The sequence below is a fragment of the Schistocerca piceifrons genome, chromosome 8 (genome assembly GCF_021461385.2).
Source record: "Schistocerca piceifrons isolate TAMUIC-IGC-003096 chromosome 8, iqSchPice1.1, whole genome shotgun sequence".
NCBI lineage: Eukaryota > Metazoa > Arthropoda > Insecta > Orthoptera > Acrididae > Schistocerca > Schistocerca piceifrons.
The window spans coordinates 465,586,888-465,610,654 of record NC_060145.1 but is presented as its reverse complement, the minus strand read 5'-3'; the positions used below and the strand labels follow the sequence as shown (position 1 = coordinate 465,610,654).

The 23,767-nt window shown below is 47.0% G+C and overlaps 1 protein-coding gene across 1 annotated transcript in view; it reads right to left on the bottom strand.

Moving 5' to 3' along the window:
* Window positions 1-23,767, bottom strand: part of LOC124712462 (protein qui-1) — a 1,341,285-nt gene that overhangs the window by 745,535 nt on the left and 571,983 nt on the right. The gene's annotated exons all lie outside the window — the stretch shown is intronic.

Sequence of the window (23,767 nt, the reverse complement as noted above, 5' to 3'; positions counted from 1 at the left end):
GGTTGTCAACTGACTTTTCAGCTGCAGAGAGGTATTGTTAATCTCTTTTTCTTAAGGTGACTTGAGTGAAATGTCCTACGTTGAAGCCCTTTCTCTCTAATACCCTCACCTTCCCTACGATCCCATCATTAAATACAAGAAGTATATCGAAGGTCGCAGTTCAGAGAACTGTAGGATATGAACATTAATAGCACAAGGGAAAACAGGAATTGCTTCTTCACAAACAAAGCAGCTGATTTGCTGTTATTTCTAAGATACGGAACAGAGTCACAGATGATCTACAAAACGAAGGTGTACATATCACAGCCTTCTAGATGCTCCCCCATACAAGCCTGTCTGGAAATAATTCGCGGAATCGTTGTTCATCGACATAGTACTGAAGGGTTGCTTCAAAAAGTGTGCGTGGCATCATTGATAGTTTGGTACGTTCTTGTTCATGAGTACTACACTTAAATAAAAAATAAATTGAAGACTTGCATGAACGTTCCCTTAATAGTCTTTCGAGAATCTCAGTCTGGCATCCGCTTTGCCCACTACTTGCTTTGTGGTCATTCCACTTGAGGTCGCTGTGGATAGCTACTCCTAGATATTTTACGGTAGTTAACGTTTCCAGTGATTTCTGGCCAATAGTGCAATCGAACATAAGTGAATCTCTCCGTCTATTACAGTGCATTCACTTACGTTCAGGTTTTGTTGCCCATCCCTAAACCAATCATCATCTCTCAACAAGTCTTCCGTTATTTCAATGCATTCGTCCGTTCCGGCGTGCGGTCTTGCTATCAAAGTCACAAAGGAATTACAGACATCGATGAAAACGAGGCATTGACTGAAATCAACGGGTAAAGTTGAGAATTTGTGCCGGACCGGTGTTCGAATCCGGTTCTCCGGCTTACTAGACAGATGCTCCGATCACTAAGGCATTCGGACACAGCGGTCACTGCAACAGCACAGACTACCCTAGAATGCAATAAAAAAAATCAAATGGCTCTGAGCAATATGGGACTTAACTTCTGAGGTCATCAGTCCCATAGAACTACTTAAACCTAAATAGCCTAAGGACATCACACACATCCATGCCCGAGGCAGGATTCGAACCTACGACCGTAGTGGCCGCGAGGTTCCCGACTGAACACTCTGCAGGGGCAGTAAAGATGCTTCTGCAGCCTTTTCGATGGGAAGTGCTCGATCACCCATAACACAGCCCTAATTGGCTTGTCCTGAGTATCGTCTGTGTTCACATGAAACACTGGATACAAAGACAACACTCGGGCGCAGGATACCAGCGTGGAGAATTATCGGAAAGCACAGGCGGCTGCCTTCCATGACCATGGTGTTGGAAATTTGGTATAAAGCTCCGACAAACCTAAGTCGGGGCGGCGACTATTAGAGAAGTATCTGTAAAGTGTAGCTAACTCTTGCAAATAAAATGTTTTTGATTTTCACTGTGGTTTCCATTTAGCGACCGATCGGAAGTTACTTTCTGGAAAACCCTCATATTTGACTACGTACTGCACCTGTAGAAGCCACTGAATACGTTCAAAGTGTCAGCTGTAGTCAGAGCAGGATTACGTGTAGTTGTAAGTGCATTACGACGAAGGCAAGTGAATGCGAACGTGAGCAAATTGTTGCTACTCATATGGTCTGTGGTTCCGCAACCAAGGAACCCAAAATGTCTGGGCCCGCATCTCGTGGTCGTGCGGTAGCGTTCTCGCTTCCCACGCCCGGGTTCCCGGGTTCGATTCCCGGCGGGGTCAGGGATTTTTCTCTGCCTCGTGATGGCTGGGTGTTGTGTGCTGTCGTTAGGTTAGTTAGGTTTAAGTAGTTCTAAGTTCTAGGGGACTGATGACCATCGATGTTAAGTCCCATAGTGCTCAGAGCCATTTGAACCATTTGAGCCAAAATGTCTGATGTTCCAAGAGGTGCCGTATTGAAGTGTTGTATCCACGGACCCAACCAACCAACCAACCAACCAACTCGCGCACGCGCGCCCTGACCGTGACCTCGCTGGCCACAGTTCCTGTCGCGGCCGTCGGCGTCTCAGGGCGTTACCGCCGACGGAAGAGGTCGCGCCATGGCTGAGCTCGGGTCCGCAGCGCCCTCTGCCTTCTGCACATAAGGAGGAGCGCTGGCCCCGAGACGGACAGTCTATTGTCGATTGTCTACTGCTAGCCTTTCGTGGAATTTATAGCGGAGCCATAGCAGTGTGATATTTGCTTTTGTATTTGACTAGGCTCAGTACACGGATTACTCTTGGATATTACTTGGACTTGTGTTGCTGGTGCACGTTTCGTCAGAAATAAAGATAAGTTATCTCTTCATTCTAGATTGCGCAATTCTTGTCAATTATTTTTCGGCCAACAGACATAGCTACATACTGGTTCCTACCCACGCTTTATACAATTTATGGTAGCTGCCCCAAAAGTACCGCCGAGGACCTTGGATTTGGAAGCCGGCACAAAACTAAGATATAGCGAAAGTGGAAAAACACCATCTGCTAAGCCACAAAGCCGACGAAAGTACGCCGGCCAGAGTGGCCACGTGGTTAAAGGCGCTTCAGTCTGGAACCGCGCGACCGATACGGTCGCAGGTTCGAATCCTGCCTCGGGCATGGATGTGTGTGATGTCCTTAGGTTAGTTCACTTTAAGTAGTTCTAAGTTGTAGGGGACTCATGACCTCAGATGTTAAGTCCCATAGTGCTCAGAGCCATTTGAACCATTCGACGAAAGTACGTGTTGAGCGATTGCGACGAACAGGAAAAGGACAACTGCTGGAAAAGTGACTGCAGAACTGAATGTCGCACTCGCAAACCCCGTTAACACCAAAAGATCTTCGGGTGAATTACACCTTTGCTACACTGGTTGGATGGTCGTCTCCACAAACCTCGTCATAGAGGTGAAGGCCGCCTCGAATCATGTAGCGCGCCATGGACGCAAGCTGGTGGGAGTTGTGGCAGACTGCCTGCTGCGCATGCATGGGACGTGTGGTAGTAATAGAAGACACGCTGATTGCTGTCAGCCGCCTGCATGCTTCACGTCTTCCCCGACGACGATGTCATCTTTCAGCAGTATAACTGTCCGTATCTCGGGGATAGAACCGAGCTACACCGGTTTGAGGGACATTAGTGAACTCACGTTTATATCTCGGAGGTCAAATTCTCCTGATACAAATCCTATGAAACGATATGCTGCTGGGCACCATCACCGCCTACGCAAATCAGCGGCCAATTATTTACTGGAATTACAAGACCTGTTCGTAGACATCTAATGCCACATACCTCCACAAACCTATCAAAACGCTGCGGGATCCCTGATACGCAGAATCACTGATGTATTTCGTTCCAAAGACCCAGAATCAAGCTATTCACCAGGTGGTGATAATGTTTTGGCTCATCAGTGTATATGTACAATCGTGTACGGTGTACAAGAATCGCCAGGAAGTAACGCACTACAATTTTTTTTTTCTCAGCTGAAAACAGTGCGCCGGCCAGTGTGGCCGAGCAGTTCTAGGCGCTTCAGTCTGGAACCGCGTGACCGATACGGTCGCAGGTTCGCATCCTGCCTCGGGCATGGATGTGTGTGATGTCCTTAGGTTAGTTAGGTTTGAAGTAGTTCTAGGGGACTGATGACCTCAGATGTTAAGTCCCATAGTGCTCAGAGCCATTTGAACCATTTGAAAACAGTGCTACGCATGCGAAACGTTACGTATTATTATTTCAAGTCTCCTGAGTGAGCGCGCCAAGTTTCTGTCACTTCCGATAGATAGCGTAGCTGCAGGACAGTTCCAAAACGGCGTCTGTCGGTGATGTACGTTACAAGAAACGTGCCGTCGTTGAATTTCTCACTATAGAGAAAGAGGTCATGGAGAACGTTCACAAACGCTTGTGCAAAGTCTATGGAGAATCTGCCGTCGAGAGAAGTACAATTAGTCGCTGAGCACGGAGGGTGAGGTAATCATAAGTTGATTCGGCGGAGCTCCACGATTTGCAGCGGTCGGGGAGACCATCCACGGCTGACACACCTGACACGTTGCAGCGAGTTTCCACATGTTTGGGCCATTAAAGGGTGCCATTCGTGGAAGGCATTTTGATGAGGATGAGGAGGTGATTCGCAGAGTGAATCAGTGGCTTCGCCACCAGGTCAAAGATTGGTTCCGACAAGGCATACACGCTTTTGTTCCGCGCTGGAGGACGGCCATATATTGGGATGGAAACGTGGAAAAATAGGGTGTGTAGATAAAACACCATTCTTTCGTGTTTGTAGTTCTCATTACGTTTTATAAAGAATTGTTGAAAAAGAAAAAAAATTGGTTGCATTACTTTCTGGGTAACCCACATAATATGCGCGCGTGCGAGAAACAAGAAGTTTCGTAAATCATATTCAAAGTTTGTACAGTGTGCAGAGTTCACTTTTGTCGGAAATAACGCAGCGGGCGGCTGGAGCGAGGCACGCTGAGATGTAAACAGGCCGGAGATTCATGCGTCGCGAGGCCGCGCTAAGTTACCTCTGCACACAGAACAGGCAGGCCTCGTGGCAGGCTGTTGCTGTGTGCTCGCGGTGAGTAACGACCCGCTCTCCCCCAGAGGGACGAGGCTGCACGCCGGCGGGCGGCAGCGCAAATTTATCGCGAAATACCGAGCCGCAAATGCCGAGTTCTCCGAGCGCAGCGATGGCGGCGGGACCCGCGCGCTGCTAATTAAAGCGGATCCCTACAGGCCGAAGCCGGCCTAATTGCAGAAGAAATGAATTTCCCTCTGCGCCGGACTCTCTCTCTCTCCCTCCGCAGAATTTCCAGATTTAGGAGACTCGTTACTCGGTTGTGTTGTAAGACGGACAGCGTTGCTCCAGTGTTGCTGCTTTACCATGGTACTTGGAGCCCAGTGGAGCATTCCAGAATTATTTTCGTACTGGAAGCAAATAGAGCAGAAAATGAACTACTCTCTGATAATTTAATCTAACATTACTGCTGGACTTCTCTCCTCTTCAAGGGGTAGTCACAAAGTTTTATTTATCACATGCCAAAAGTCTACGTACAACAATCCGTCTGTATGACAGTTTAGTCTTTTTCTGCATATTAATCCTTCAATATGGACAAATTTTTCCCAACCTTGGAAGACTCGGAAGAGACCTCAGTCTTATAAATCTGCTTTCTGGCTCGTGATGTCACATATAGCTACCACCCCACGGGCCTCATAAAGTTGGCAACAGACTCATATAGCAGTGGCGTGGCATGGGAAGGACCCAATGGTGCGCACCCGCCGAGCCCCACGCGTCTGCACCGCTGGGGCCGCCGGCAGCCAGACGGCTCACTCGCACTCGTAGCTACTTCGCTACGTGACGCTATGCAGACGCCACCTAGTCGCGGCTGCAGCACTGTCGTTCGTGCTTTAGTTCAGAGGGCCCCCTCTTTTTCGACATTGAGAACTGTTTCTCTTGCTGCATTAGTTTTAATGAGTCTTTGTACACTCGGAGAAATACCTACACTACTGGCCATTAAAACTGCTACACCAAGGAGAAATGCAGATGATAAACGGGTATTCATTGCACAAATGTATTATACTTCAACTGACATGTGCAATTTGGGTGCACAGATCCTCAGAAATCAGTATCCAGATCAACCACCTCTCACCGTAACAACGGCCTCGATACGCCTGGGCATTGAGTCAAACAGAGCTTGGATGGCGTGTACAGGTACAGCTGCCCATGCAGCTTCAACACGGTTCATCAAGAGTAGTGATTGGCGTATTGTCACGAGCCAGTTGCTCGGACACCATTGACCAGACGTTTTCAATTGGTGAGAGATCTGGAGAATGTGCTAGCCAGGGCAGCAGTCGAACATTTTCTGTATCCAGAAAGGCCCGTACAGGACCTGCGACACGCGGTCGTACATTATCCTGCTGAAATGTAGGGTTTCGCAGGGATCGAATAAAGGGTAGAGCCACTGGTCGTAACACATCTGAAATGTAACTTCCACTGTTCAAAGTGCCGTCAATGCGAACAAGACGTGACCGAGACGTGTAACCAATAGCACCCCATACCATCACGCCGGGTGATACGCCAGTTTGGCGATGACGAATACACGCTTCCAATGTGTGTTCACCGCGATTTTGCCAAACACGGATGCGACCATCATGATGCTCTAAACAGAACCTGGATTAAAAAAAAAAAAAATTACGTTTTGCCATTCGTGCACCCAGGTTCGTCGTTGAGTACACCATCGCTGGCGTTCCTGTCTGTAATGCAGCGTCAAGGCTAACCGCAGCCATGATCTCCGAGCTGACAGTCCATGCTGCTGAAAATGTCGTCGAACTGTTCGTGCAGATGGTTGCTGTCTTGCAAACGTCCCCATCTCTTGACTCAGGGATCGAGACGTGGCTGCACGATCCGTTACAGGCATTCGAACAAGATGCCTGTCATCTCGACTGCTAGTGATACGAGGCCGTTGGGATCCAGCACGGCGTTCCGTATTACCCTCCTGAACCCATTGATTCCATATTCTGCTAACAGTCATTGGATCTCAACTAACGCGACCAGCAGTGTCTCGATACGATAAACCGCAATCGCGATAGGCTACAATCCGACTTTTATCAAAGTCGCAATCGTGATGGTACGCTTTTCTCCTCCTTACACGACGCATCACAACAACGTTACACCAGGCAACGCCTCTCAACTGCTGTTTGTGTATGAGAAATCGGTTGGAAACTTTCCTCATGTCAGCACGTTGTAGGTGTCGCCACTACGCCAACCTTGTATGAATGCTCTGAAAAGCTAATCATTTGCATATCACAGCATCTTCTTCCCGTCGGTTAAATTTCGCGTCTGTTGCACATCATCTTCGTGGTGTAGCAATTTTAATGGCCAGCGGTGTAGTTATGTAAATCTTCTGCTTACTGCTATAACTTGTTCGTTAATCATTTCTGCTCCTTCCCAGATTTGCTACGACGCTAGTTTATTTTATTTTATTTTATTTTTTTCAGCCTACCGCGCCAGATAGTGTGTGCGAGGTCGTATTCAGCATGGCTGCTCTGTGAACGTTCCACTTGGAACAAACAGGCTGCGCTACCACGCTACGGATTATACATCAAAGTAAGGAGCAAGGTGTCATATCTGGAAAATACGAGGACTGAAGCAAAATCTGACAGGCAAAAGAAGCACCACGTGCGACTGTGTCATTTATAGCACTTAATTACCTCGAAAGTGCTACAGTGAGAATTCTTTGAGAAAATGTCTTGCATTAACGGTTGTTAATGATGCACCAAACGGATATTTATTGAATAATAATGCAACATATAACCATGGGAACTTATTGTTACTATTCAGCACAGTCGATTAATATTTAGCTCACTTTTTTACAGAGATTGCAAATAAAATATAAAATATTATCTTCATCCACACATTCAACATGTGCCTAGCCACTACTTTAAGTACACAAGACCCAATCTTCGTTAGAAGACTCCAAACATATGAAGCACTTTCCAGTCTCTTCTGTTGACCCATTATTTCTAGTAAATTCTAGTTTTATTCGCAGTTTTGTAATTTGCTTTCCATGGTAACCCTGTTGGAACTTTATTTTAGTTTGGAACACCCAACTCACATTCAGCTTTCTTCAGCTGGATTTAGAGGTTAACTTTTTCCGCTGTTATTCTCTTCTCTTTGGTCACAAACTTTTCTTTTCTAACTGCTGACAAAGCTTCAGTTGCCTATTACGCGGCCTTTATTTTTGTACATAGCCTTGTCCACAGCCATATTCATGCACTCTTCGTTCCATTTCCTTCTTACTTTTTCCTCATTTTCCACCGTTTCAAATGGTTCAAATGGCTCTGAGCACTATGGGACTTAACTGCTGAGGTCACCAGTCCCCTAGAACTTAGAACTACTTAAACCTAATTAACCTAAGGACATCTCACACATCCATGCCCGAGGCAGGATTCGAACCTGCGACCGTTGCGGTCGCGCGGTTCCAGACTGGAGTGCCTAGAACCGCTCGGCCACACCAGCCGGCCCGGCCGTTTTAACCTGAGAAGAAGTTAGAAGTAGGAAATACAAATTAAAAACTGAAGCTATTTCTGAACGGTACTGAAAGACAACCGGCTGGCCAGTACTACTCGATAAATACGCAGTGGGGTCTAGCAATACTGTAGGTTCTCTATAGTTGTCATGAAACGTTTGTTCGATGTCATTCCTTACATAGTGACTGATTAATATAAAACTACAAAATGTTTCTGTTGTGTTGGCTGAGGAGCCAAGACCGTGTTACGAGAGGAGGCCGAAATCCACGCGTTTTAGCTCACGCAGGCTGACGTGAGGAGGGAAGAACTATACCGACGTGAGGTCTGGAACATGACAAGGAATTATAATTCATAAAGCGGACGTAATTAGTTTGATACTTAACTTTAATCCATTAATGATGAACGTCGCTCTTGACGGTATAATATTCACAATATTATGTGTTCAGAATAGTAAGTGAATATGGAGCCTTGCTTGGTCGTAGCAAATGACGTAGCTGAAGGCTATGCTAAACTGTCGTCTCGGCAAATGAGAGCGTATGTAGACAGTGAACCATCGCTAGCAAAGTCCGCTGTACAACTGGGGCGAGTGCTAGGGCGTCTCTCTAGACCTTCCGTGTGGCGGCGCTCGGTCTGCAATCACTGATAGTGGCGACACGCGGGTCCGACGTATACTAACGGACCGCGGCCGATTTAAAGGCTACCACCTAGCAAGTGTGGTGTCTGGCGGTGGCACCACAGTTTGCTTCCTGCTTTCTGTTTTGCGTGAGCGACGCAGAATTCGGGCGACAGCTAACCTTCGCGCGGCGCGGTAATATCACGTCACAGGATTAATTTCCACCGCGTCGACGGCCGTCTATCGCACGATTAAGTCCGAAGCAGCGGCACATCTACTGGGCGTATTATCTCTATCCATTGAAACAAATTCGATAGGTCAGTGATGGAATGTCTTTGATGAAATCTGTTTGTGTTGCCTCCACGTTGTTCTACACGTGTACTCGTATGTATTTAGATTACTTACAGTTTATGAGAACGTTACACTGTGATGTATTCTTTGTTGTTAATAAATCAAGACGAGGTGATCTGAAGATGAAAAGTAGTAACTGAGTTAAGAATATTTTTCGAAGTACACGCTGATCAGACAGAACGTTATCGCCACCTGCCTAGTAGCCAGTATCTACTCCTTTCACGCGTATAACAGGGCCTACGTGTCACGACATGGAAGCTATGAGGCCTTGGCAGGTCGCTGGAGGGAGTTGGCACCGCATCTGCACACAAAAGTCGCCGAATTCCGGGGAAGGAGGCGACGAGGTATGATGCCACGTTCAGTCACATCCCAGATGTGATCGATTGGGTTCAGATCTGGCGAGTTGGAGAGCCATGACTCCTGGCCCTGTGATATGGCACATTATCTTGTTGAAAAATAGCCGGCCGCTGTGGCCGAACGGTTCTAGGCGCTTCAGTCCGGAACAGCGCGCCTGGTACGGTCGCAGGTTCGAGTCCTGCCTCGGGCATGGATGTGTGTGATGTCCTTAGGTTGGTTAAGTTTAAGTAGTTCTAAGTTCTAGGGGACTGATGACCTCAGATATTAAGTCCCTTAGTGCTCAGAGCCACTTGAACCATTTGTTGAAAAATGCCACTGCCGTCGGGAAACACGACCGTCATGAAGAGCTGTGCATCGTCTGTAACCAGTGTACGATACTTCTTGGCCGTCATCGTGCCTTGCACGAGCTCCTCTGCACAAATGGATACCCACGTAAATGTCCCTCAGAGCATAATGGAGCCGCTGCCAGCTTGTATCCATCCAGCAGTATAGGTCTCAAGGAGTTGTTCCCCTGGAAGACGACGGATTTCCGCCCTCCTATCGACATGAAGAAGGTATTGGGGTTCATCAGACCATGCAATGATCTGCCACTGCGCCGATGTCCAGTCCCAATGGTCATGTGCTCATTTCAGTCGTATTTACCGATGTCTTGGTGTTAACATTGGCACATACATGGTTCGGCGGCTGCAAAGGCCAATCGTTAGGAGTGTTCGGTGCACTGTTTCTTCGAACACACTTCGGCCAGCATTCAAGTCTGATGTTATTTCTGCCACAGTTCGCCGACTGTCCTGCTTTACCAATCTGCCCAGCCTACGAAGTCCGACATCAGTAATGACGGGTGGCCGGCCGACCCCACGGCGTCTGGATGTGGCATTACCTTGGTAACGCCACGTGTTATAGAACCCTCACCACAACACACCTCAAACAGCCGACAAGTCGTGCAGTTTCCGAAATTCTTATGCCGTATTCTTTGTTGTTAATATATCGAGATGAAGTGATCTGAAGATGAAAAGCAGTGACTGAGTTACAATTTACCCTCAGTCAAACTACACTACTGACCTTAAAAATTGCTACACCAAGGAGAAATGCGGATGGTTCCTTTCAAAGGGAACGGCCGGCTTCCTTCCCCATCCTTCCCTAATCCGATGAGACCTATGACCTTCCTGTCTGGTCTCCTTCCCAAAAACAACCCAACCTAACAAAAAGTGATGATGCACGAAGCTGTACACAGTCGATGAAGAAATTGTAAACTGCTAACTGAAACGAAGTATCAACGCGACATGTAATATCACTACTCTTTCTAGTGTTCAGAATGTCGTGCAACATGCTGAAAATTGACGCAGTACCTATATGCTTTTTTCAACTACCGGCTCGGTGTGTGACACCCAGTGTTCGACTTCTACTGTGACTACTATCCTCCACAGACTTGTTTAACCACACTGGAAGACTCTCCGCCGCCTGATCACTGTATCATATGATGGTATAGTGCTGCTGTACACTTTTAGTAACCGCGCCTCGTTTGTTGTGGCGTTGTCCTGTTTCAAATGCAGAAGACGAATTTACGCACAGTACTGCACTTTATCAATGGGCTACGCATTTTGTTCTGGCACTGCTTGTGTAGGGATACGGCACTGTGGCGTGAAGATTTCAGTGTGTACACGGACTGCAAGCATATACCGCGAAGTAACGGAAAATTCGAAATGATAATTAAAAAACCTTACGAGTGCATCTTATCAGACTCCATAACAGCTCTTTGACCGCTGTGTATGATAATCAGGCCTTGAGAATATACTATGCCTGCTACAAGAATGACACGTACATTGAAAGATCTTCAACACAACAACGGAACTTTATTTTATCGTAGAATACTACATACAGAGCTTACGAGAGTGAATGCTCAATACCGGGCTAGCGAGACTAAGGATACGAGAACTGATCAATTGCACTTTATAAGCTCGTTATTGCTTCCTTTACTAGGCACATTATGCATAGGAAACCATACGAGGCAAAAGGTGAAAACATAGAATAACCAACATAGAAAAAGTAACAAAACGAAGAATAAAAGCTCTGCGCGTCGCGAGAACAGCACAAAGTGCCCCTAGCGATACACGAAGAACTACTTGGCGCACGCGCGAAACGCGATACTCGCATTCGCTTGACACGCGCGTACTAACACAATATACGCCGGTCGGTGGTTGCGGTCGCTACGGCCCTTTCTACTTCTGTGACAGGGCGCTATCGTGCTTTTATAGAGACGATGGCGTCATGTACAGGGTGTCAAAAATAAAAATGGCCCTAAGTACTTTCGGCATTACGCCACAAAGTAATCTAAATAACGATGTGAACATTAAGAAGCTGCCGGAAAACGTTGCTTTTGTGGCGGCGTTCGTAGCGACAAACACTTGGCTGTAGAAATCGCTTACGAAGTCACCGCCACACTTTTAATAGCGGGCCGACCGGTCCGCTGGAACAGTGAACAGAAAGATGAAAACCCAAACACTCAGATTAAATAAAAGTCGGTACTTATCTTTATTAACGAAGATACAGAAACACCGTAGTGAAGTCCGTGTCTACAGAGATCTGTCTAGTTCGAGTCGGAGCGGCTAGGTCAGCGTCGGCTGACGACAAACAACAACTCTGCTGCGATGAACACACAACTGACTAGCAAGTACACAATTCTGTGGAGAGTATACAACTGAGCGGCGAATACCGAACTGTCCTAGCGCTCGCGACTCCAGCGCTTAAGAAGCCAGAAGCCAGCGGTGGCGCGCGCAGACTTGCGGCGATTTCCTGTCTCGCTGGCGCTGCTTATGCGGACGGCGTCCGGACTTTGATGCTGCCAACCTTTTGGCAGCGGGCTCGGGTGGCATTGCTGGCTAGGATATAACAGTTGCGAACACCAGAAAACGTTGGACAACTAAAAGATACGTTTGCAGAAACTAGAACGCCGGTAGCTCTGCAACTGCAAGTGAAAATATCGCTGTATCGACGAGTTCCTTCGGCACATGAATGGTGTGGAATGACGTCGATTCACCGTGACAGGTTACTAAGCAAGTTTTTAAATATGCACACTACCAGAATGTAATGCCTCCTAATCTATTTCTCTCGTTCAAAACTGGCTCTGAGCACTATGGGACTTAACATCTGGGGTCATCAGTCCCCTAGAACTTGAACCACTTAAACGTAACTAATCTAAGGACATCACACACATCCATGCCCGAGGCAGGATTCCAACCTGCGACTGTAGCGGTCCCGTGGTTCCAGACTGAAGCGCCTAGAACCGCTCGGCCACACCGGCCGGCTATTTCTCTGGTAATTCACATCAAAACCATTTAAAATTGATAATTCATGAAGTCACAAGCTTCGTTACTGAGTTGTCACTTCTCAGTACAAACTCTGTCATTTCCAAGTTTGTGCGCGTTTCAATAAGGCAGTGCAACGCCGTGCGGTGAAGTTCGGCCCGTTCAAAGCGACGCCCACACCACGATTTTTCTGAGAAGCAGGCAACGTGTAGTGCGCTGGCGAAATTTCGAACGTGTATGATGGATTTCACTTTTTATTAAAAGACTTCCAATACAAAATTTGTGATCACAGCAGTAATTTGGTCCGCGCTTGTAGTCGTGCAACGACATGCAAAACTAACGAAATTTATTGTGTATGGTAGGCGAACTCAAAAGGGGACAGCGCTCGTTCCTCATCATCGATTTCGTCCAGATTTGTGGTATAGGCAGGACTTCACCTGAAAAAAAAGTAGCCTATGTGGGAGCTCTACATGGCCAAGCGTTTAGAGAAAACAGCATTTTTGGCGCGGGTAGGGAGAGGCATGAAACTATGTCAGCGTAACTCGCTACGGTCGCAGGTTCGAACCCTGCCTCGGGCATGTCCTTAGTTTAGTTAGTTTTAAGTAGTTCTAAGTTCTAGAGGACTGATGACCTCAGATCTTAAGTCTCATAGTGCTCAGAGCCATTTTTTTGTCAGCCTAATTTACAGGTAGCTGTTTGCGCAGCGGTAATCGGCGGATTGTGGGGTCGAATCCATGCGGAATCGCTTTTTTTATTTACAGTTTCTACGTTACTATCGCTGCAAATAATCCGAAATAATGCTAAATATGTTGTACTTATTAATAGTTTCATAAAAGGCTTGAAATGCATAGGTCAACGAAGTCTGGGATTACAAATGTATTCCCAGGATTGCAAGGTGTACACGAGAACTTCGATATAGAATTAGATACATTTATCATTTTATAGTTAATGATTCCCTGGTGTGGAGTGATGCTGTTCGTAAACACAGAGAGAGCAGTAATTTTCTCGGCATCTTGCACACACTACAAACGTCGCATTTGTACTGTTAGGTTATTGTTTTAAAGTTTCTATAGAAAAGCGAACTTAGTTTGTAGTCCCAAAAGTTCTTTCTCATCGCAGAGTTTCGCAGCAAAACTGGCTGGTGATGAACAATCTAACATATTTTCATGTATCCTTCTCTGGACGTGATTTCGTTTTGTCTCTTGGTAGGATAACAGCAATTTTGAAAGTTTTTGATCAGGTTCTTTACTTGATCTTAAAAACAGATGTAGAGTTACAGCAACAGAGAGCATTTGGGAGGGGGATGGAATCACTTTAATACTGAATGATGGCAAACCTTCTCCCTCTCGAAATATAATTGTAAACCTTTTTGTCTTTTCGTGTACTCATAAACAGAAAGATATTTGTTCTGCTCCACATCAGTGAAAGTATTTTTTCTGTTTCAAGTTTTCCAGATTTTGACGAAGTTTTGACGGCATTTCTATATTTTGCCAAATATTAATTCACCGTTTTTCGAATCGTCCGTTCAAAAGAGAGAATACTCTCTAGTTGGCATTCATAGACTCCTGGCAATCATTTTCCAGAAAGGGTCACAGCATATTCTGCTATATACGAATGGGTTACTTTGTTCATATTTCGGATTATTTGCAGTACACGTAACGTAAAAATTGACAATAATAAAAAGGTTCCCACTTAGGGACTCGACTCCACGACCTTCGGATTACAGTCGCTGCCTGAATCGTTCATGATTCACACGACCTGTGCTAAAAATGCTGTTTTTTTATTTTTATAAAGGCTTAGCCAATTTCTGTTAGTTTCGTTTTTGGCCAAGCCCTCAATATACCACAAATTTGGACGAAGTCGCTGATGGGGAATAGGCTCTGTCCCATTGTCGGTGGAACTATTATATGCGATAGATAAGAAGCTTAGCTACCAATAAAGTACTTTTTAAGAGGACACCATAGCAATTGTTGGTGGTCAACTTCATTAGGGAATCTATATTACTCTATAAAGACAAGTCGTTGTTTAACATTCAAAACTCTCGAAATATTCCTGCCCAATTTACTTCAGACTTGTACACGACAGTCTGCTAAACACTCTGATGGACATAGTCTATATATTTTTTAAGCAACAATGTACCGGTATTCTGCTAAAGCGGACTGCGAGAAAAGAAATGCTGTGCTGTGAATATGAGCGATTTAATTTCCCCTCTTGCAGTCAGTTTCAGCTACGGTATCAGGGCGTTTAAACCATTAGACAAATTATTTTTCCTACTTACATCCTTTCTCCTTATCTACAATTTGAAACAAAATATGTTCACACAGCAATATAATCTTTTATTTTATTCTTTGCAATCGTGTTTAACAGGAAACAGAAAGTCGTATTTATGGCTTATCGGCTTATGATTAGAATACTAATGTGGGATCTGAATCGTTTGAAACTTTGTAATCCTACCCGTTTGTTGCTTAGAAGCTTGCGGAACACTGTCATGGAAGCTGCTACCGTCACTGATCCAACAGCTGGAGAGGTCTCTCTCATAACCCATATACTACCAATGATGCCAACCACTCTACCCATTCATTTTAAGCGACACCAGTTCCCAACAAAATTTCCTTTGCAACACCAATAAACAAGGCTCAAAGTTAGAGAGAGGAGGGAAGAGGAAGTGGACAGAGAAGAGGAAGGAAACGAACGCAGAGTGGGGGAAGGAGCAGATGGACAGAGAGAAGCCTGTTATTCGGTCCTTCTCGAAAATATCCGGAAGAGCGCGTCTTTTGATTTAGCACCGCGGTGCGGCATTTTGCGGTTGGGCCACCTCTCTTCAGTTCAGCAGAATCGTGGTGTCTGGCCTGTTTACCTTCCGCTATTTGTTAGTGGTATGAAGGACGTTCACAGATCCAGTCGCTGTATACACAAAAAGAGGTAGTCTAGCGATCTAACGTCACAATCTTTTAAAACTAACGTGAATGGCGGAAGAGAGGGACGAGAGTTCTCAGTTCGCACAAGTAACGGATGCTACTTACTTGCTACGAAACGACGTTATATTACCGTGCAGAAAGAATTAGACGACAAAGAAAGTGCAAAAAATTACAACGTTCGACAGACGGGATTAACTGTTCCGACCTATGTTTCTAACGATTAAATTAAGTTTCAGAAACGAAAATGTTATGTTGCAACTTCAGTCCTATGTCAGAGTTGGATGTTAGCTGTTCTGAAAGAGGAGGCACGTTTGATGGCAGATGCATATTGGGATACTTACGTAGCAGTCGTCTGTGTATGAAGCTACGATATAAAACGTTTTGTGTCTTCTAAGAAAGAAAAGTGTGAAAGAATTAATTGTTTTGGAAACTGATGACTGCAGTTTATTTATACTGAGACGTAAGTGAAGATCAGGAAGAGCGGTGATTTTTTACCGAATGAAAATTTGTATACCGCACGACGCTACAAACAGTGGGGTTTAATCTCTGACTTACTGAGTTCACGAGAAGTGATATAAACAGTAAATCTAAGAATGATTTCCAAAGCATAATGATCTGATAGAGTATATCACTAACAATTTTCAGTTTTATTATTCAAAAGACGTCTAAATTGAACAAAAATTACATAATTAATAATTTACTGCATTTGAGAATTTTAATACGATTAGGAGAGGCAATCGTGCTTAAGGATCTTGATGTTAACAGGCATTCTTAGTTTTCATGCCAATGGATAAAATAACACAACAGATCTTTGGTATCAACGCACGTTGCAAGATGGCAACCTTTGTGTCCCCTTTACAGTGAGTGCAAGACCCACATCACTCGCCCACCTCACATTTTTTATTTACAAGTATGCAGTTTGTAAATGGTTTTTCGGAATCGTTTTGAATATTTCTAGTTATCCTCAGATTGGAGTAACCAAGTGGGGCAAGTGGCGATTAAATGTCGCATTTCACGCATGTATCAAATTTTGTAGCAGACGAAAACAATTCATCAATGTAGGCTTTCACGGTAGGTGCTGCCTTCAGTTAAAACTTCCGGGCTGGGAGGCCGTGGTCGATGTATTAAATTTCCACCTAACGTTTCGTCTCCATCTGTGGGAGACATTTCTGAGGTCATCCGGCTATGTGTCTCCCGCAGATGGAGACTGTGGTGTCACCGCCAGACACCACACTTGCTAGGTGGTAGCCTTTAAGTCGGCTGTGGTCCGTTAGTATACGTCGGACCCGCGTGTCACCACTATCAGTGATTGCAGACCGAGCGCTGCCACACGGCAGGTCTAGAGAGACTTCCCAGCACGCGCCCCAGTTGTACAACCGACTTTGCTAGCGAAGATACACTGACAAAATACGCTCTCAGTTGCCGAGACGTTACTTAGCATAGCCTTCAGCTACGTCATTTGCTACGACCTAGCAAGGCACCATTACCAGTTACTATTGATGCTGTAAAACATGTACCGTCAAGAGCGATGTTCACCGTTTATGGATTAAAGTTAAGTATTCCACAGCTACGTCCTTTTTTGCTAGTCTAATTTCCTTGACCTGTTCCAGACCTCACGCCAGCCTGCGTGAGCTAAAACGCATGCCTTTCGGGTTCCTCTAATACACCACTGGCCATTAAAATTGCAACACCACGAAGATGACGTGCTACAGACGCGAAATTTAACCGACAGGGAGAAGATGCTGTGATATGCAAATGATTAGCTTTTCAGAGCATTCACACAAGGTTGGCGTCGGTGGCGACACCTACAACGTGCTGACATGAGGGAAGTTTCCAACAGATTTCTCATACACAAACAGCAGTTGACCGGCGTTGCCTGGTGAAACGTTGTTGTGATGCCTCGTGTAAGGAGGAGAAATGCGTACCATCACGTTTCTGACTTTGATAAAGGTCGGATTGAAGCCTATCGCAATTGCGGTTTATCGTATCGCGACATTGCTGCTCGCGTTGGTCGAGATCTAGTGACTGTTAGCAGAATATGGAATCGGTGAGTTCAGGAGGGTTATACGGAACGCCGTGCTGGATCCCAACGGCCTCGTATCACTAGCAGTCGAGATGGCAGCCATCTTACCCGCATGGCTGTAACAGATTGTGGAGCCACGTCTCGATGTCTGAGACAACAGATGGGGACGTTTGCAAGACAACAACCATCTGCACGAACAGTTCGACGACGTTTGCAGCAGCATGGACTATCAGCTCGGAGACCATGGCTGCGGTTACCCTTGACGCTGCATCACAGACAGGAGCGCCTGCGATGGTGTTCTCAACGACGAACCAGGGTGCACAAACGGCAAAACGTCATTTTTTCGGATGAATCCAGGTTCTGTTTACAGCATCATGATGGTCGCATCCGTGTTTGCCGAAGTCGCGGAGAACGCACATTGGAAGCGCGTATTCGTCATCGCCATGCTGTTGTATCACCCGGCGTGATGGTATGGGGTGCCATTTGTTACACGTTTCGGTCACGTCTTGTTCGCATTGACGGCACTTTGAACAGTGGAAGTTACTTTTCAGATGTGTTACGACTCGTTGCTCTACCCTTCATTCGATCCCTGCGAAACCCTACATTTCAGCAGGATAATGCACGACCGCATGTTGCAGGTCCTGTACGGGCTTTTCTGGATACAGAAAATGTTCGACTGCTGCCCTGGCCAGCACGTTGTCCAGATCTCTCACCAACTGAAAACGTCTGGTCAATGGTGGCCGAGCAACTGGCTCGTCACAATACGCTGGTCACTAATCTTGATGAACTGTGGTATCGTGTTGAAGCTGCATGGGCAGCTGTACCTGTAGACGCCATCCAAGATCTGTTTGACTGAAAGCCTATGCTTATCAAGGCCGTTATTACAGCCAGAGGTGGTTGTTCTGGGTACTCATTTCTCAGTATCGACGCACCCAAATTGAGCGAATCTGTAATCACACGTCAGGCCTGGTATAATATATTTGTCCAATGAATACCCGTTTATCATCTGCATTTCTTCTTGGTGTAGCAATTTTAATGGCCAGTAGTGTATTACGGGTTGGTCTCCTGCCAATCCACAACAGAGTCAAAACGTTACGTGAAAATTTTATACATCGACCACGGCCTCTCAGCCTGGAAGTTTTAACCGATCAGTCAGCTTCGGTTTCTCTGACTGAGCCACAACGAGGGAACGGCCGAGTCGGGGCGGTTTATAGCGGCCTCCACGGGTGGCCCGATAGAAAGCCAGCGACACGCCGCCCTGCCGGCGGGCGGCAGCCCTTGCACAGGACGGGGGTGAGGTGGCGCCCCCGTCCCGTAATGTAAAACTCATAGCTGCGATTTCTCCACTACGTGGAAAGCTGGCCCAGACTCGGTTTTTCCCTGACATGGCGTCGATTAACACAAGGGACGGTCTGGCGCAGCTACAGGCCGCGTTGGCGAGGTGCAATCTTTGTAAGCCCCTCGCACCCTTGCTACTGGCTTGGGACTCTGCTGAAACATTCCGATGGTTCCGTTAGCGCCGCAAAAGCCTCGAGAACGTTTCAACTTAAAACGCCTCCCAGAAGCCCTCCACTGGCTGAAATTGTGTGACGTGGGGTAATGATTCCGGCGCACACAATGTTTGCAGGGAAGACAGAGGATTGGCGGAAACTTTGTTGCAAAAAGATGATTGGACAGCCACTGCTTCAGAGTAGAGGAAACTGAGGCTACACTCGATCCGAAAAAAAAAGGATCTGTGATCTGACTGCTTTAGCGAGCAGTCGTATTGCTCTGTATTGTCCGCTACGGAGTACGGAGATGGTAGTTTTACATTTCTGGCAGCCCGGGCAAGAATACGTTATTTCCGTGATCGCGCATCGTCGCAGCTGGAGCTCCGTCGGCCATCTACACTCATGCTCATAAATTAAGGATAACTGCAGAATGTGCCGGCCGGGGTGGCCGAGCGGTTCTAGGCGCTTGAATATGGAACCGCGCGACCGCTACGGGCATGCCTTGGGCATGGATCTGTGTGATGTCTTTAGGTTAGTTAGCTTTAAGTAGTTCTAATTTCTAGGGGACTGATGACCTCAGATGGTGTCCGGCCCCGGTAGCTGAGTGATGCTGGCACGGTAGCTCAGCGTGTTCGGTCAGAGGGTTAGCAGCCCTCCGTAATAAAAAAATAAAAATAAAAAAAAAACTGAGCTAATCGATCAACAACGAACTTAAACGGATGTCTTGCGACGTCCGCCTCGAGCAGATGCAACGAACAAAAGCGAACAAAATGAGAATGTCAATCCTGAGAGCCCGGGTTCGATTCCCGGCTAGGTCGGAGATTTTCTCCGCTCAGGGACTGGGTGTTGTGTTGTCCTAATCATTATCATTGCACCAGCCTAACGGTCTACCCGACGGGTGGCCCTCGTCACACAACGTTATTATCACCTCGGATGTTAAGTCCCATAGTGCTCAGAGCCCTTTTTGAATTGCAGAATGTGGTGCCACACAACGTGGCACTACACGAAACTGGCCCTAATAGCTTAGGCACATAGGGAACTCACACGACACAGATCTGTACGTCCACGGTATTGGTGATAAGTTGAGAAACGGTCCCGAAACACATATGCTACAAAACGCCACTGTTTCCTGCGCATGTACCCCGACAACAATATGGGATATGATCACCATGGACACGTACACAGGGCCCACAACTGGTTTGCATACTCTGGATCAGGTGGTCGAGTGGCTGCTGGGGTAAAGCCTTCCATTCTTGCACCAGTGCCTGTCGGAGCTCCTGATGTGTCCTGGGGGTTTGAAGATGTGGAGCGATACGTCGACCGAGAGTATGTCAGACGTGTTCGGTGGGGTTTAGGTCTGGAGAACAGGCAGGCCACTTCATTCGCCTGATATCTTCTGTTTCAAGGTACACCTCCACGATGGCAGGTCGGTGAGGCAGTGCGTTATCATCCATCAGGAGGAAGGTGGGGCCCACTGCACCCCTGAAAAGGCGGAAATGCTGGTGAAAAATGACTTCCCGATACACCTGACCTATTACAGTTCCTCTGTCAAAGACATGCAGGGGTCTACGTGCACCAATCATAATCCCACACCACACCATCAGACCACGACCTCCATACAGGTCCCTTTCAAGGACATTAAGGGGTTGGTATCTGGCTTCTGGTTCACGCCAGATGAAAACCCCGCGAGAATCACTGTTCAGACTATACCTGGATTCGTCTGTGAACATAATATGAGACCACTGTTCCAATGATCATGTACTGTATTGTTGACACCAGGCTTTACAGGCTCTCCTGTGACCAGGGGTTAGTGGAATGCATCTTACAGGTCTCCGGGCGAATAAACCGTGTCTGTTCAGTCATGTGTAGACTGTGTGTCTGGAGACAACTGTTCCAGTGGCTGCGGTATGGTCCCGAGCGAGGCTACCTGCAGTGCTCCTTGGCCATCTGCGGGCACTGATGGTGAGATGTCGGTCTTCTTGTGCTATTGTACACTGGGGACGTCCCGTACTGTAGCGCCTGGACACGATTCCTGTCTGCTGGTATCGTTGTCATAATCTTGAGATCACACTTTGTGGCACACGGAGGGCCCGTGCCAGGACCTGCTGTGTTTGACCAGCCTCCAGTAGCCCTAGTATTCTATTCCTCACAACGTCGTCAATATGTGTTCTTTGAGCCATTTTCAAGACAGTCACTATTAGCACGTCTGAAAACGTCTGCACACTTACTCAACGCACCGTACTCTGACATGCACCAACACACCTCTGCGTATATGGACTGCGGCCAGCGCCACCGTGCGACGACCGCAGGTCAAATGCACCGCATGGTCATACCCCGAGGTGATTTAAACCCGCAAACCACCCACCAGAGCGTTGTTTCACCATTTATCAGCATTATCCTTAATACACTCCTGGAAATTGAAATAAGAACACCGTGAATTCATTGTCCCAGGAAGGGGAAACTTTATTGACACATTCCTGGGGTCAGATACATCACATGATCACACTGACAGAACCACAGGCACATAGACACAGGCAACAGAGCATGCACAATGTCGGCACTAGTACAGTGTATATCCACCTTTCGCAGCAATGCAGGCAGCTATTCTCCCATGGAGACGATCGTAGAGATGCTGGATGTAGTCCTGTGCAACGGCTTGCCATGCCATTTCCACCTGGCGCCTCAGTTGGGACCAGCGTTCGTGCTGGACGTGCAGACCACGTGAGACGACGCTTCATCCAGTCCCAAACATGCTCAATGGGGGTCAGATCCGGAGATCTTGCTGGCCAGGGTAGTTGACTTACACCTTCTAGAGCACGTTGGGTGGCACGGGATACATGCGGACGTGCATTGTCCTGTTGGAACAGAAAGTTCCCTTGCCGGTCTAGGAATGGTAGAACGATGGGTTCGATGACGGTTTGGATGTACCGTGTCCCCTCGACGATCACCAGTGGTGTACGGCCAGTGTAGGAGATCGCTCCCCACACCATGATGCCGGGTGTTGGCCCTGTGTGCCTCGGTCGTATGCAGTCCTGATTGTGGCGCTCACCTGCACGGCGCCAAACACGCATACGACCATCATTGGCACCAAGGCAGAAGCGACTCTCATCGCTGAAGACGACACGTCTCCATTCGTCCCTCCATTCACGCCTGTCGCGACACCACTGGAGGCGGGCTGCACGATGTTGGGGCGTGAGCGGAAGACGGCCTAACGGTGTGCGGGACCGTAGCCCAGCTTCATGGAGACGGTTGCGAATGGTCCTCGCCGATACCCCAGGAGCAACAGTGTCCCTAATTTGCTGGGAAGTGGCGGTGCGGTCCCCTACGGCACTGCGTAGGATCCTACGGTCTTGGCGTGCATCCGTGCGTCGCTGCGGTCCGGTCCCAGGTCGACGGGCACGTGCACCTTCCGCCGACCACTGGCGACAACATCGATGTACTGTGGAGACCTCACGCCCCACGTGTTGAGCAATTCGGCGGTACGTCCACCCGGCCTCCCGCATGCCCACTATACGCCCTCGCTCAACGTCCGTCAACTGCACATACGGTTCACGTCCACGCTGTCGCGGCATGCTACCAGTGTTAAAGACTGCGATGGAGCTCCGTATGCCACGGCAAACTGGCTGACACTGACGGCGGCGGTGCACAAATGCTGCGCAGCTAGCGCCATTCGACGGCCAACTGCGCGGTTCCTGGTGTGTCCGCTGTGCCGTGCGTGTGATCATTGCTTGTACAGCCCTCTCGCAGTGTCCGGAGCAAGTATGGTGGGTCTGACACACCGGTGTCAATGTGTTCTTTTTTCCATTTCCAGGAGTGTATATGAGCATCAGTGTACATAGGTACCCGCCAAGCAATGCACGCAGTCGAAGGCAACATCGGGTGCAACCACAATTATTATTGACTAACATACGCAGCACCGGCGTACTTTGATCAGTCCTATGTTTTCTGGTTAGCGCCTTGCTCCATCGTGCCAGAGCAGTAGGACTCGCGACATTTGATTTCCAGTTCGCATCATTCATGATCGCCACTCATTTTTTTCGATTGACTTGTGATAAGATACACACAGAATTTTGCGCAGTACATCTAGATAGGGTGTCAGCCCTCACAGAAGCTATTTCGAAGTTTACTGTGTATTTTTAAAAACAATCTAATTAATTTGTCTGTGCTGAAATGAATAAATTTAGTAACTATTCTGGTACCGATAAAACTTACCTGTTCAGAATATCCGTTCCTTGGTTCATACCAATCATTAATTTTTGAGGGTTATAAAAAAATAGGTAAAGAGTTACATAATCTTACGTGAGGAATTTGGTCACACTCAAGTTAGTTGCTTAGCAGGGTCAACATAGAAGTGTCAAATATCGTGTTATGCAATTAAATATGTTCCTTTCTTGAGTTAATTCTTTAAATTTCGAGTCTAAATTGTATTCACTTGCATAATAAATTGTAACTTTCTTGTAACGACTCGGTGGCAAGTTCCCAAAGTAACTGCGCCAAAACATAATTTTTCTGAATGCCACAATTCGACCGCTAGAGCGGCGCGAACCTGTCTAAATAATAATTTTACTAATCTTTGGATATCTAGAAGTGTGGCGGGCTCTCTCTGAAGAAGGTAGTGTAACTTAGTTTGCCTACGAGCTACGAAAGATGCGCTCGCCAGAAGAGTCTTTAAGCATCCGATGATTGGGAGACCTATAGAAATATTGC